We start from the raw sequence: 14,587 nt of genomic DNA, 5'->3' as shown, positions 1-14,587 counted from the left end.
GCTGTATACATTCGGTCCTCTCGCCAAAGCCTCTCGGCACTGAATGCCCAGGAGGACTGTCGACAACCTTGCGCGCCAGTTCGCGAACAGCAAGTCCGTGAACTCAGATGAACGCTTCGTTAACCCTTCACATTTTTCGGTATTTGCTAAACATCCAGAGCGGCGCACCGTCTGAACCAACGTCAGTAAACTATCTTGTCTAGTCGCGTCGGTATGAGCACTGATGAGGCCATGACGGCCGAACAATTTCTGGTGAACAATAATGAATTCAGTGAAATTAAGAAAGGTTGCTGCACATTTTCGTTTAAAAGCAAACTCGCAGTGAAAAAGAAAACTATAAACATATAGTAACCTAGTTTAACTTGACGTGCTCTGTAAACCTGACAATACTGCACGCTGAAAGCGCAACCAGTACAGGGGTCCCTTTCAGAGGATAAAAAAAAAATTTCCGGTTTCTTCGTGCAATCTTGACAGCCCTAATTCCCTCAGAATTCCCTTCGCCGGAGGCTATATTCCACTTCTTTGAGATCAATTACACATTGACGCAGCCCTTCACATAGATGCCAAATTTTTACGAGTTCTATAATCGATGAAATCAGCCGTTGACACTTGGGAATCAGCGAACACAAGTGTAGTACATCATTCTGCGATATAGCACCATCCAAAGTGCGCCTCGGTGTCTTAAGTGTTACGAAATTGTCGTAAGTTCTCTCGGAGAAACTCTTGCTTGAGTAGCTAGACAATACTTGAGGACATCTTCGCCACGTGACGATTTGGTAAAATTGGTTCAAGAGCAAATTTCAATGCACCCGGATATTATTAGAACAGGACAACACCGCTTTCACGTTTGCCCTTGTTGAGCACATTTCGTCTTCATTCTCGTTTTGTGCAATACGTTCACGTCTCCTATAGCGTCATCCTGAAATTAGTAACAGTCGGGCACGTTACACGTATGGCTGAATCGTCTGAAAAGGAACAGGAAAAAAAAATATATTGTCATTCTTAGACCTCACAGCCAACGCATACTGTAGTGCGCGTTGGCTACGCGAAGGTGGAAAGGGGCACAGCCGCCGTATAGCGCCATACCGCGGAGGATGCTCCACTGGCATCAAGTATTTTGATATTCCTTTCCGTTCCCTTAGATAAGAATACAATGGCAGAGTAAAGCCGACGCTTCGCTATTACTACGTGCTGTAATTTTTTTTTTTTTTTATCACAGAAGCGCTTTTTGTCTAGGTATGCAGCAGCCTTTCGGCACGCCATCATTCGACGTGGTGGCACCCGACCTTTCTGCTTCAGTAGCGCTCTCCGGCAGGGACTTCGAAGGTCGGCTATGGCTGATCGGTCGATAAACCATGGCTGATCGGTCAGCTATGGCCGACGTTGCGGGAGCCCTGGACTAAGGGCCTGGCTGCAAGAGGCTACGATAATGCTTGCCCTTCGAGCAAATAAATTTATTCTCTCTCTCTCTCTCTCTATCTGCCGAATGGGCATGTGTCTCTGTGACAAGAGCCATAGAATCCTTAAATGTAGTTACGGATGTGTCGTACTTATGCGTGCATGCATGCATAAGTACGACACATCCGTAACTACACTTGCGCCTGGGAATGAGGACGCACCTCTCCCTCGCAACCCTCCCCCCCCTCCTCTCCTGCTGTCTCCCGGGGACCTGTGAGGGTCAAAGAACACTACTCGACATTCGAAAACCGTCAGAACTCTGTCATGTGTGCAGCTTCGCTGTCCTTAATGCACGAGTTGCTCGGACTGACCGATATCTGCAAAGGTTAAATCATTATAATCAATTTACTTTACCTTGGTCGCTCCTGTAGTGTTTGTTCTCGTTTAGGCAACAATTTTGGGATAGCGGGATTTTTAGCAGGTAGACATCCCATCCTGTCCCGGTTAATGAACGACAATATTGACTCGTCTGGCTATGTATGCGAAAATTCTGTAGAAATGATTTCTCAATTCGTTCCTTACTCATTGGCCACCGGGAGAGGCTTACCAGGACGCATCTGTCGGCGCATACACATGCACTCAAACGAAGGCGAGGGACTCGAACAAACTTACGAGCGAGGGAATAGCCACACGTATTTATTCATTCTGCGCCGAAGGGAGCTTCTGTCTCTACGTGAATGCCTGGTTATTTGCAGTGTGTGTATACAGTGGAAGAAAAACACGTCTCGCGGCGTTTACGCGTTTCTGAAAGCGGAGCATACTACTCCGTCATTCCTTCGCTGCTTCTCGTAACCCACCGGAAAGTGTACACATAAAGGACTTCGAAAATAGACGGATACAAAGCAGACACAGAACCGTGGGCCCCGGCGCACCGCGCTGGAAGCGAAAAAAAGCATGCGAAGGAATGCTAGAGTTTGGCCTGTTTGCGAATAACAGTGCTAGCGGGCCGTGCACATACTTCTCACTACATTTTCGTTTCTTTCGCACATATTACATTACCATGAATCGGTGATGTACGTATGAGTAGCACCTCGCTTAACAAAGGACGCCAACAGACATTGCGCTTGATTATCTGTGTCAGTATACCTATACAACTCTACCCATTAAAAGGACGAGAAAAAAATCAATGAAAAATAAAGCCTGAAGACCATTACGATTGCACTTATTTGACAAGTTTAACGTATTTTATATTATCGTTTTTTTATTGAACTAGGATTCTTGCTCGGTATCTCTATGAAGTAGTTTAACTGCACGTAAATCGATATTAAGTTCTTAAATGTGCCAGTTAACTACCGTTATCAGTGCATTCAAGGCATATAAACCTCAGTACATTCCCATCATATAGGTATGCCGCCGAGGACTCGAAATGAACCGTACCAACATGAAACCACATTTGCTTGTCCGAACACCATGGTTCATGGTTGACAAAATAAATATGGCATGCACTAGCGTAAGGCTAGTCAGAAAAGCAATCATTCAGTCCCTATCGTGAGTATCGCGCCAGATATCTTGCCAGGTATGCGAGCCCTGCAGCCGCTCTAGAGGGCTGAGAAGATGCTCGCATCAACATGACGAATAAAATTGTATTTGCAGGCACCATAACTGTAAAAAGGCTACAAATTTTAAATCTTCGCTTAGCGAGTAAACAATAAAAACAAAAAAGAATAAGAAAATTGACTTTTCGTTAACTAACTAACTAACTAACTAACTAACTAACTAACTAACTAACTAACTAACTAACTAACTAACTAACTAACTAACTAACTAACTAACTAATGGGTTTACAAAGACTCACTTGCCTGGTTGACTTTCGTGTTGAAAAATAACACAACAAAGTGTCTACACCATAACATGGCAGCAAGCAGACTGACAAATCGAATGGTTAGATTCGTTGGGTTTTACGTGCGGAAACCACGATAAGATTATCAGGCACGCCGTAGTGGACGACTGCGGATTAATTTCGACCACCCGGTGCACCTAACTTTAAGCACACAGGTGTTCGATCCTTGCATTTCGTCCCCATAGAAATGCTTCCACCGGGGCCTGGAATCGAAATCACGTCCTCGAGCTGAGCAGTGCGACACCTCACCTGCCAAGACACACTCGACCAAGCGATTGATCAAGTGTGTCTATTTTTCTGTGTCCTTGACATTTGCAAAAGATACTGCAATTGACCAATTGTGGTAGGTGAGTTCGCAAGGCTTATCCACTTGGAATGAAATCTGAAGATTGCGCGGATTTCGAGATATGCTGAAGCAAACACGCAATAAACATGTAATGTTGTTACAGTTACTTTTTTTTAACAAAACGTGAAACACCGTTCTGTGCAAAGAGGCACAATTATCAACTTGAACGCCCATTAGTTTCTCTCTTTTTTTTTAAACGTCTTTATTTCTGGATGTAATAGGTTAGGACATTGCGGCAGAAAAAAGGTACTTGCTCTAAGGGGGTTGGGGAGAGGGACCGGCCCGACCGGGGTACTCTTCTTCCTCGAGTTGGAGTGGTCCCGAGGCCGGCTCTGCAAATAGACAGCCAGGTCCTTCTTTCTCCTTGAAATAGTAAAAAAAAAACATGTCATAACAGGAGTACCTTCTTGGACCCGATGAGCGGTGGCGGATCAACTGACTCTTGCAGGGAACCAGGTCGAAGCCCACCCAGGGAATAAATTGTCCTTTCTAGGATCGAGTCAAAGGCAGAGCAGCTCCACAGAAGGTGTTCGGCCGTCCCGTTAGTTTCGTCGCACACGTCGGCAACGAATACGTCGAAACTGGTGCCGCCCAGAAAATTCGTTCAAACTGGATACCACTTGACAATTCACGGGCTACAATTCGCAAACGTTGCAATGTGCACCGTTAATAAATTAATAAGCAATGTACTTTGTTAAATCTCAGATTATGTGTTTGGATCTTTCGTGGAGGTAATGTCCGCCGCTTGGAGTAATCGAGCTGAAGAATTTTAAAAAATTTAAATTAAAAAAGAAAACGTTATATTGTCACGTGGTCGTGACGGCGAAGAAGACGGTAGTCAAGCTATTAAAGACGTAACGCTTTATTTAGGCAAACTTGTGCCCGGGAAACCAAAAAACACGGCTGATCCCTCTGTCATAGGAATCGGTATAACACGAAAGTGAAACGTGTCTTCACAGACGTAGTTGAGCGTTTGTTGCGCATTCTTTCGCCCCAATGGCGAAGGCATTAATACTACACCAACAAATTGTAATGTCACGCGAAAAACGGCAAGCAGCTCGAAACTTCCAACGCGCTGCTCAAGCAGAAAGGACGCACGGAACGAACATACACAGGATGAGAGCGAACTGTCACATTTGTAACTTATTTCTGCGTGAGCACCGCGATCCTTTCGCAAAAGCGGCCGCTGCAGTGGGCCAAATGACCTCCGTGCTCTCAACGCAAGATGTACGAACCACCGCGATCACGAGATAAGCGCACGCACGAGGGACCACGCCCTGTAGAGGCGGGCGCTCGTCGCAACGTCGGCTACTTTTAAAGCGCGCTCTTCGAGTCCTTCGCGCCATCTCGCTACTGATAACGAAAACACGCTGTAACACGGATCTCTGAGTATTGCCACCGGCAAATAGTGTATATAAATAGCTCGCCGTTAGCATTGTGAAGCGCGTGCCGTCCGTGGCCAAATCGTTTCGCGCGGCGCGCTATGGAGCGAGGGGTCGTAAGTTCGATTCCCGGTGACGGATCTTTTCCTTCTGGTTTTTCTCTTTGCCCACTATTACTCTTTATATTTTACAACGTCATATCCGTGACGGAAATACGTCAGTGGAGCCGTGGTGGACCCCGGCATAAAAAGTAAACCACAAGAAATACATGCTGCACACTGATAGCGGTGAACAGAGCGTCGGCCGTCGAAAATCTGATCTGAGGTAAGGGGCGACGGCATTTATACGTGCGGCATCGAACATTCGAGCCTTATTGCTGGTGGCCGCGTGAGTTCTAGAATAAACTCAACTGTTCGTGTTTGCGCTCTCAAGCCTAAGATTCTAAAATAATCTGGAAGGCTCCCAGACATTCGGGCGCTGTTTGCGCAAGTGAGTTGTTATACGTGTAACGGACCGGTTTCATAAAAGTAGCAAAAGAAGCGCACGGGGCAATATTGCTTAAAGAACACTCGGTATAACACGTGACTCGAGGAGGACAAGAAGAAGACGAGAAAGTGGGAAGCCTCTCAAGTTGTCAACTTTGAGTGGGGTCTATGGGGCCACCCTTACTGAGCAGAAGAAGGAGTGGGATCAATGTTCCTTAAATTCTTAACAGACTAAAAAAAATATCAATACTATAAAATTTTCGTTTCTTTACAAATCATCTTTCTAGGCTTTCTTCTCTATATTTTTTCCCACAACTTCTGCTTGCACACGATTGGTGACCAGTCCCTCGTAGTGGGTTGGGTCATTCCGTCAGAACCTAAGTAAGGAACCAACCGGTCCTACTCACAGTTAACACCAGTTAAACAGTGTTAACCGGCCCTATGGCAACGAGGGACACTAACGCAATGACAGACACACGACGTCCACCGGTATGACAACGGCAAAAACAACAATGACGAAACGACGGCGAAACACGACGACATCACAATGGTTCACACGTTTGTGTATCATGGATGGAATGCTTTACGTGGGTGAGTTTCCTGTGGCTTCTGAATATAGAGAGACGAATACAAACGGCGAGACGAAGATGAAAATTGCAACAGTCGATACGAAAGGCTCGACGAAGCATGCTGAAATCGCGGCAGATCGAAAACGACTCGCGTATTTCGCATTCATCCCGAACGAACGACCGCGTCTGCGCAACAGAACGACTTACACGGTCAGCCATATCTCAGTCTCACGGTGCAAGATTCAATTTCGCGCTTCACCGCTGTACGAGAGCCTTGCATCGAGGCGTGTGAGATGTCGAGGTTCAGTCCCGCGCGTGGCACGCGTCCAAACGGTGTGCGAGCCGCTGAGGTCAAAGGCGCCGCGAGCTCTCCAGGCGGAACGGCGCAACTCACACGACGCGCCCTTTTCTCGGCGCCCGACCTTGGAGGCCACGAGACTGTCACCTGCGCTTGCCACAGGTGCCACCCGGCCTTTACCAAACCCGACTCCTTACCGGACGAAGCCAGTGGTTTACATCGTGTTGCACGCAGGTTTATAGTAAACCGGAAAATGCATGCGCGTGGTAGAGAGCGGTTCTGCATGCGCGCTTCGTGACAGCTCGGGCTATAAAGCGAACAGAAATGTTCCGTGGTAGCAACGCAACTACAGCTAGCATCTGAAGCAAGTAGTTGCGTCTACCTTAGCGACCGCGAACTTTTCTTCTCTTTCCGCATGAAACATTAAAAAAAAAGCGCTTAAGAGTTTTCCTCATTCGGTCAGCCTCAACAAAAGAAGCACTAAGACTAGTTTGAAAACCGCGATACATAACATTGAAGCTATTGATGGAATGACCTTGTACGCTGCTAATTTTACCGACCACTGCAACCAACTTTTTTTTCCCCTTTTTTATTATTATTAAATGCGAAGCATTTCTTAGCGAACATTCGGCAATTTGGGCGTTTCTATCTACGTATCTATCTATCTAGCCGCCTACGTCTGGGTGCTCCCATGATCGCCTCCTTAACTTGGGGTAGACCAAAATTGGCATGAGAGGATAACAAAATTTGACGAGTATGACTGTCGGGTCATGACATGAATGACGTGAAGATCCTGTCGCGTACGTCGTCAAACCCTTTTCCTCCGGACACGTGTGGCACATACCCGTTTACCACGGGCCACGGTGTACGGGTATGCGCCACAGATGATTGACACTTTATATCTACCCAAGAACGGCGAGAACAGGAATTGGTAATTTAAATGCGATACCGTTAAGAAGGAAGAATGAAAAGAATAAAAACTTGGATCCCAGCAGGAATCGAACCCAAGCATTCTGCGTGGCAGCCAGGTATTCTACCACATAGCCAAGCCAGGTCTATAAACTGGTTTGGAAAAACAGCCTATGCAGGCGTAATGTCGGTGAAAAGTGGTTGTGGTGCTGGCTATCTGATTTTACAAGAAACCAATAAACACTACATATGTGCTCCTTCGATACAGGCGTCATATCAGATTAACGTCTGTGGTTCCAGTGTTGGCTGCGCTTTTACAGCAGCCTAATAAACATTACATTTCTATACCAACGATTCAGCAAGCTATATTGAAGCATTGCTTGACCCCGGAGGGGTACATTAACGACAGTTACCTATGATATTCAGATGATTGCACCATAGAGTGCACTTAGTTTTGATAATACTGACGTATGTACTCTAACGTGAGTGCTGACGTTAAGTCAGACCATTGGTTACCCTTTAAACGCCAGTGTTGTCCACGTGCCTGATAAGCCCACGATGGGCACACAGCCTCTGCCCTTACAATAACATGTCGATCCACCTGGTAATGCTTGGCTCAAAGCCATAAAATACAGCATAGAAGTACTCGCTGACTGCTTCGCATGTAACCGATTCCCACAACGCGTGGGATCTGCCGAATTTTCTTCTTTTTTTATTCTTATTTCCTTCAATCGTTATCCTACAGCTTTTCTAATTTCTTAACTCTTTCACTTTTTATTTACATCGTGTTTTGCTCTTATTTCTTTTTGACGTTTCATAGGGTTTACATTTCCCTTTATAATTGTCAGTGTGGCCAATCCCCATCGTGGGTATGAGCCAGCCTCCTGAAGGCGACAAACAAACAAACGAACAAACCTTGTAGGTTCGGCGGCTCCGTGGTTTAGGTGCGACTGACCCTGCTCGAATGCGGCAGTAGATAATCAATAATAAAGAAAGCGCCTATAAAAAACGTCATTTTCTGTAAGACAACTCTTAGGTATCACGATATATTATTTTTCATTTATTATAAAATTAAACATTGTATGATAGAAAGAGCGCAGAAGTCACAAATGACTCAATAATTTATTAAGGTCAGCGCCTCGCCAGACGCTGACTTTGAAAAATGCGGCGTGCGGTACAAAAACCCACACGACCTCATAAAAATCAGATAAAAAACAGAGTTCGAGCGTGAATTGAACCCAGGTATTCTATGCGGCAGACAAATCTTGTACCACAGGGCCACTCCGGTGCTTGAAAGCGCTTTAGAGGAAGACCCTATACAGTATTCATGTTGGGCAAGGAGTCACGTTAACAGATGCAATGTTGCGCGGAAGAAGTGCACAATCACACCAGGCGTCACACCATGTGAATTGCGTAACGAGTGGGTGATTGAAAGCTGTCAAACCATCACAAAGGACTGAACTGTGATTCATCAGCGTCATTATAATAATCAGCCACAGCATCAACGAAGTGTGCAGCTACCCACGTGACCTCTCAAGTTCCGATGATGATGACGACGATGATAGCCACACCGGAAAGCTTCCGCCTTCGAGTCGTCTTAGGAGAATGCGCAACTGTAATTTTTTTGTTCTTTTTTCTAGGGGTAAGTCTGTGTCTTCTCTTTCTTTACAATGGCAACTTCTCGAATTCTGCGTTGATTAAGTTATCCAGTCAGACTAGGTCAATGGATATCTGCCGAGGTCTGCTTTAAACGAAGTTTGCTGTTTTCTAAAGCACGATCGAGATAGGAAGGATTTTATTACGGGCACACTTGCTCGCGCGGGCACTGGCAGACTTGAGCAAACGGACATAAGTGATGTCCTTTAACGCCGCGACTGTCACAGTAACGTTTCCTTTCTCCAGTAACACCGTTATCCTACAACTGATGGCGTTCAATTTCAGGGAGCACGAAAATGTATTGAACGACGTCAGTTTAGACGTGGTTTAGCATACACACGTGCGTAGGGGTGTGCGAATATTCGGCACTTCTAAATGACGAATCGAATGTTTTGCGATTCGATTCGGTATTCAAAATGAATATTCACTGTTCGATTTTGGTCCTCGAATCGAATATACAGTGTTAAAGGTCCGAATATAGTTCAAATAACCTTCGAATACTTTACACCGTTGACTGTCTTCAGGTAAAAATGCGATGAATTTCATCCCATTCACAGTACACACCAAAAGGGACAGCAGACTGTATCGTTGATGCAACCTCACGTTTCCAACGAAAACCAATCACCGCAATGAATGCCGTTTAGACACTGCATTCGGCAGTGGCTATTGTTAGGCACTAATAATATATGCAGAACCTGTGTCCTCTCATCGAATTAAATACATGAATGTTTCATTGCAACGTACCTTATACAACAGCGACACCATGCGCATAGGGACGGTAAAATCGATGAACGATTAATCGATTAAAGGTCCACAATTAATCAAATAATCAATCGATTTGTGCCTTTTGATTAACCGAATTAATCGATTAAAACTATTCGATTAATCGATTACGGCATCCCCCACTCCCGCCCCCAACCTCGCCCCTTGGCCGGAGCGCATGACTGCGAGGCGCCCTATCCTGAGACGCAGACCCTGAACGCTATCCTTAGACGCAGGAAGTTGCAAAGCCGAATACTACTACTTTTTCTGGTTCTATTTGGGATGCCGTCGATCGCGCACTTCTACGCAATTGCGTTGCACTGGTGTACGATCCGATGAACTAAATGCCTTCTCAGTTCAAGACATACTATAGTAACCCTGTAGTCGATCGCCCCACCAATCCGAACCCACTTGAGACTTGGCACAGCATGCGTACTGGCCTAGATCATGTGTTTGACGTTGCAATGGAGTATTTGCCAATCCCTGCAACGTCAGTAGCATCCGAGCGCCTTTTATCGCATGCTGGATGTGTGGCGACCCAAAGGAGGTGTCAGTTGTCGCCCGAGCATCTCGGGCAACTGAAATTTCTTCGCTCAGTAGAAAAAAGCATGTGGTTCGGAGCAGCAACCCCATGAAACAAAACAAAAGGGGACTGTTGAGAAAGTAAGCAGCATGTGGATTCGCCAACTTTCAAAAAAGAAGTTTATTCTTTTCTGTAAATTTCATACGTGCAAGCGCATCGTCTTGTAGCTTATTTTGTTCGTGTTTGTTTTTTGCCGCGCTGTTTCATCGTGTTGCCGCATAAACGCATGTCTGCTTACATTTGGTAAACGAGTAGTTTTCGTCACCTGTAGTGTCAATCGCAACTTTCTTTTTATTTTATTCAACCTTCAGATTTTTCTCGTTTCTTGTGTAAGTGCGGCATTGTAATATGCGCTGCTTATTTACTCACTGGTTCTTAGTGCCGTTCTGTTTTACTCTTTAGCAAATAAAATATTGTTTACCAATGAAACAGAGAGAGAAAATGTATTATAAGGCAGAGAGGGTGGACTGAGCTAGTACGCCCCTGCCTGCTACTCTGCACCGGGGAAAACGCAACGGGGCAAAAAGAGCGATGAAGTACGATGATGGGGAGATAATTAGGTAAACCGTATATGCATAATAAGATACGTTTGCTAGCGTAAAGAGGACAACGACGCTAGTAACCATCTTTTATTTGCTGTATACCAATTTTACGCAACTTTACGCAACTTTACGCGTCGGTTTACCGAACGTCTAGCATCCAGTGCATTACTATTGAAGAAGTGACCTTGTAGCACACTGTATGGTCGCATATTTAGGGAGAAATGCAGCTTTCAGCTAGAGGCCCCCGTCTTCTGCTGTGACAAGAAAGGACAGTCGCGCAATTTATGTTGTAATGTCTGGTACACTAGATAGCGCTCACAGTTCAGGATGTACGCACAATTGAAAAGGTGTGAGTGGCGCCGTGTTACGGCAAAGATCAGGTGAAACCTTCGGAGTATACTGGCGCAGCTGCTGTTTTTTCTAGCCGGGAGGCAGAAACTCATGTCACTCTATTTCCCGCAATATTAATTAGAACTAACAGACAATAATGCCAAGGAAAGTATAGAGGATGTTATTTGTAATAATTGGGATATCAATGTGAAGAAAGTAAAGTGAACAAAAAGATAACTTGCCGCCGGCAGGGACTGAACTTGCGACCTTCGAATAACGCGTCCGATGCTCTACCACTGAGCTACGGCGGCGGTCATACCCCGTCCACTTCATAGCGTACACAGGTGCATTTAAACCTAGGAGTGTTAGTCAGCGCCGGTCACAGCCATGGCGGCGAGTGTGGAACACTCTTTCCCTGCCTTTTGGCGTCACGTAGCAAGTGACCTTTTTTTTTTTACGAGCTGGCAGCTGACCAATAATCCCTCGCATACTAACTGAAGGCACCAAGTCTGCCAGAACGAGACCCTCGCTATGAATGAGGGAAAGAAGGTGACTTTTAAGGGCTCGTTTTTCTTTGTCATACACCCTTAACCTGCCCTATACTTTCCTTCGCATTATTGTCTGTTAGTTCTAATTAGTATTGTGTCTAACAAAGAAAAACAAGCCCCTAAAAGTAATTCGAAGGTCGCAGGTTCGGTCCCTTCCGGCGACAAGTTATCTTTACGTCCACTTCACTTTCTTCAGATTTATATCCCAATTATTACAAATAACACCCCCTATACTTTTTCTTGGCAATATTGTCTTTTAGTTCTAATTAATATTGTGTCTAACAAAGAAAAACGCGCCCCTAAATGTAATCTTCTTTCCTTCTATTTCCCGCAGTTGCCTGTACGGATGGTCTGTTTGAGGCCAGTATATTTCTGTGTAATCTCTGCATAGGTGACCTCAAGAAAAAGATCGCGTCAGTTCGCAATTATAGTATTATGTAGGGCTTCCACAATATGTAACCGACAAACCGAGAAAAGATTACTTGCTTACTAGAGCGAGCGTCTTATTTAATTTCTCCTCGTCTCTCTTTTACCTTTCTCGGGATTTCCGCTCGTCGTCGACACTTTCGAAAGTGGGAATTTTGGATCGTCAGCACGTCTAATGAAAAGATTTGGGCCTATATTAAACACGAACGATGCCTCTCAAACAAAGAGATATCGGTTTTAAATCACCCATTAAAAATGTCGATTAATCGATTAAAAGATTCCACCGAAAGCAATTAATCGATTAAAGGCTAAATCGATTAACGATTAACGATTAATCGATTAAAAATTTTAATCGACCATCCCTACATGCGCATGTCCTTCGGAACTGAGAGAAAAAAAATGCCCGCTCTTTTCGGTCCGCCATTGCCGCAGACAGCATGCAATTATCATTTGGTCTGGAAGGTACATTCAGATATAATTGGCCTCTAAGGATGCCTGAATGAGAGGCCAAACTGCTTAGCTATTTGGACCTGATGCTGACTTGCTGCTTTTAATGAGGAAGCTATTATAAGGTGCACTGTAGTGAGATAAACATCATAATGTTAGAATAACGATGACGTGAAAGCCATTTGATAACTTTACGTCGAAGGAAACCGAATTCGAGGCTGTGCATGCTGTATTTACAACACAGGACAAGTTGTCGCCTGTCGTGTCGCCTGCAATTTCTCCGTAGCAATATTGTGAGGAGGCTGCCCATTATTGGCAAGCTTATAAAAACTATTTGATCTTTGTTTCCGTTCGATTCGCACTTGCCAATATTTGACTCGCGCTCGATTAGCTTCTGGCACTCTTCAATTCTGTTTCAAAAACTGCGTGCCTCGAAGTTGCATACCCGGCACAATGATGCTCAATATTATCGTTAGCGCATGCAAGCACACACGCGCAGACATGTTATTTTCTGGGTTAAGGTGAGATCTACAATTTACCGCAAGCCGGTTCTCCATTTCAATAGCAACGTGAATAAAAAAAAGTGAAGAAAACCAGCAAGAATGTCCGGGACTTCCCCCACGAGGCGTGCTCATAGCTCGTACAGAAAAATGAAATCGCGAAAATGAAAGTGCTTACATGCCTCGCGCGCAGCATTCTCCGAAGCAAGACAGGCTGGAAATTGCTCGAGAATCGTCATGGTTGACTGGCTTTCTCGTATGAAGCCCTTTCTGGCTTTGGAGGCAACTCTCTTGCATAGTTGTATCTGGTGCGCAGGAAAGGAAGAATGAAGACAGTGTGCGAGATGAACTACCATTCCTTACTGCAGGCTCCCGACAGACACCGACAAACCCAACGTGCTACTGTGATCATGATCTCAGTATTGGGAGCTAAAACTGTCGTGCTTAAGTCATCTGCGACTTCATCTGAGTGCAGACACCCGTAATGTGGACGCCCTCCCTGCTGCGTCATGACCCACATAAACCCACAGCGCGCGGCGTAGCCGCAACTGCGTTAGACAATGACCGACATTAACTCGTTTGTTCTGTTTCCTTGTTCGAACCTGAGTGCTCCTGTCGACGAGAATATCGACTCCCCCCCCCCCCCTCTCTCTCTCTCTTTTCTTCGTGCTTTATAAAGTGTCTTCAAGGACTCGATCCACCGGCGTTGCAGAATCGATTTTTCGTTTTGCTGAAATTGAAGGCACATGTTGTGGGCTCCTTCCTTAACTGAGCGCTTTTACGTGGCCATGTATGCACCTATACAACAGCGAAGGGGCAACGAGTTATACGATTAGAAGTGAGAGCGGTTGTTCGGCAGTCTGCGAACGGTTAATGAGAATGCTGGGCGCGGAGAAAGCGGGGAGGGAAACGCTTGGATTTACCATTTCTAACCATGCAGTTACGAGTAAAAATAAAGAAAAGATATGGATGTAATCTCGTCAGATTTATACTCTCGTTCCAAAGCAAATAGTTGGCTTAATTATGCGATTTTATTTTTACCTCGTTTTCTTAATGTATGTTACAACAAAATACATACCCACCCAACCCAAATAACCGCGTTAGCAATCTAAGGAGAAAGCAATGAATTAGATGCAGCCATACGCATACAGCATGATTCATGTGAGCCAGAATACAAATAAAAACTTGTGTAGGTTGTATTTTAGAGATTGCTTGGCGTTGTCTGTTGTTATGAGAATAGGGGCAAAATCAGCTTGTTATAGGATGACCTGCGATAACCGACAACGTTAGGATGTCTATGCCCATTCGCTAGGTTGAAAACAGCAGGTCGATAGAAGTAAGGACCCAAGAAAGAAAAATAATTTTATGATAGCCAAAGAGGATTACGCTGGACATGCCGCTTCAGATGTGCTGCTTGAGTTGCTAAGAAGAGGACAAGAAAATCAATAAGTACACAACAATAAATAATAAAGAATTGTTTTATAGAATGTTCCTGGTGAGAAATCA

Source organism: Rhipicephalus sanguineus, chromosome 1 (genome assembly GCF_013339695.2).
Source record: "Rhipicephalus sanguineus isolate Rsan-2018 chromosome 1, BIME_Rsan_1.4, whole genome shotgun sequence".
Taxonomy (NCBI): domain Eukaryota; kingdom Metazoa; phylum Arthropoda; class Arachnida; order Ixodida; family Ixodidae; genus Rhipicephalus; species Rhipicephalus sanguineus.
Note: the sequence above shows the minus strand (reverse complement) of the source record.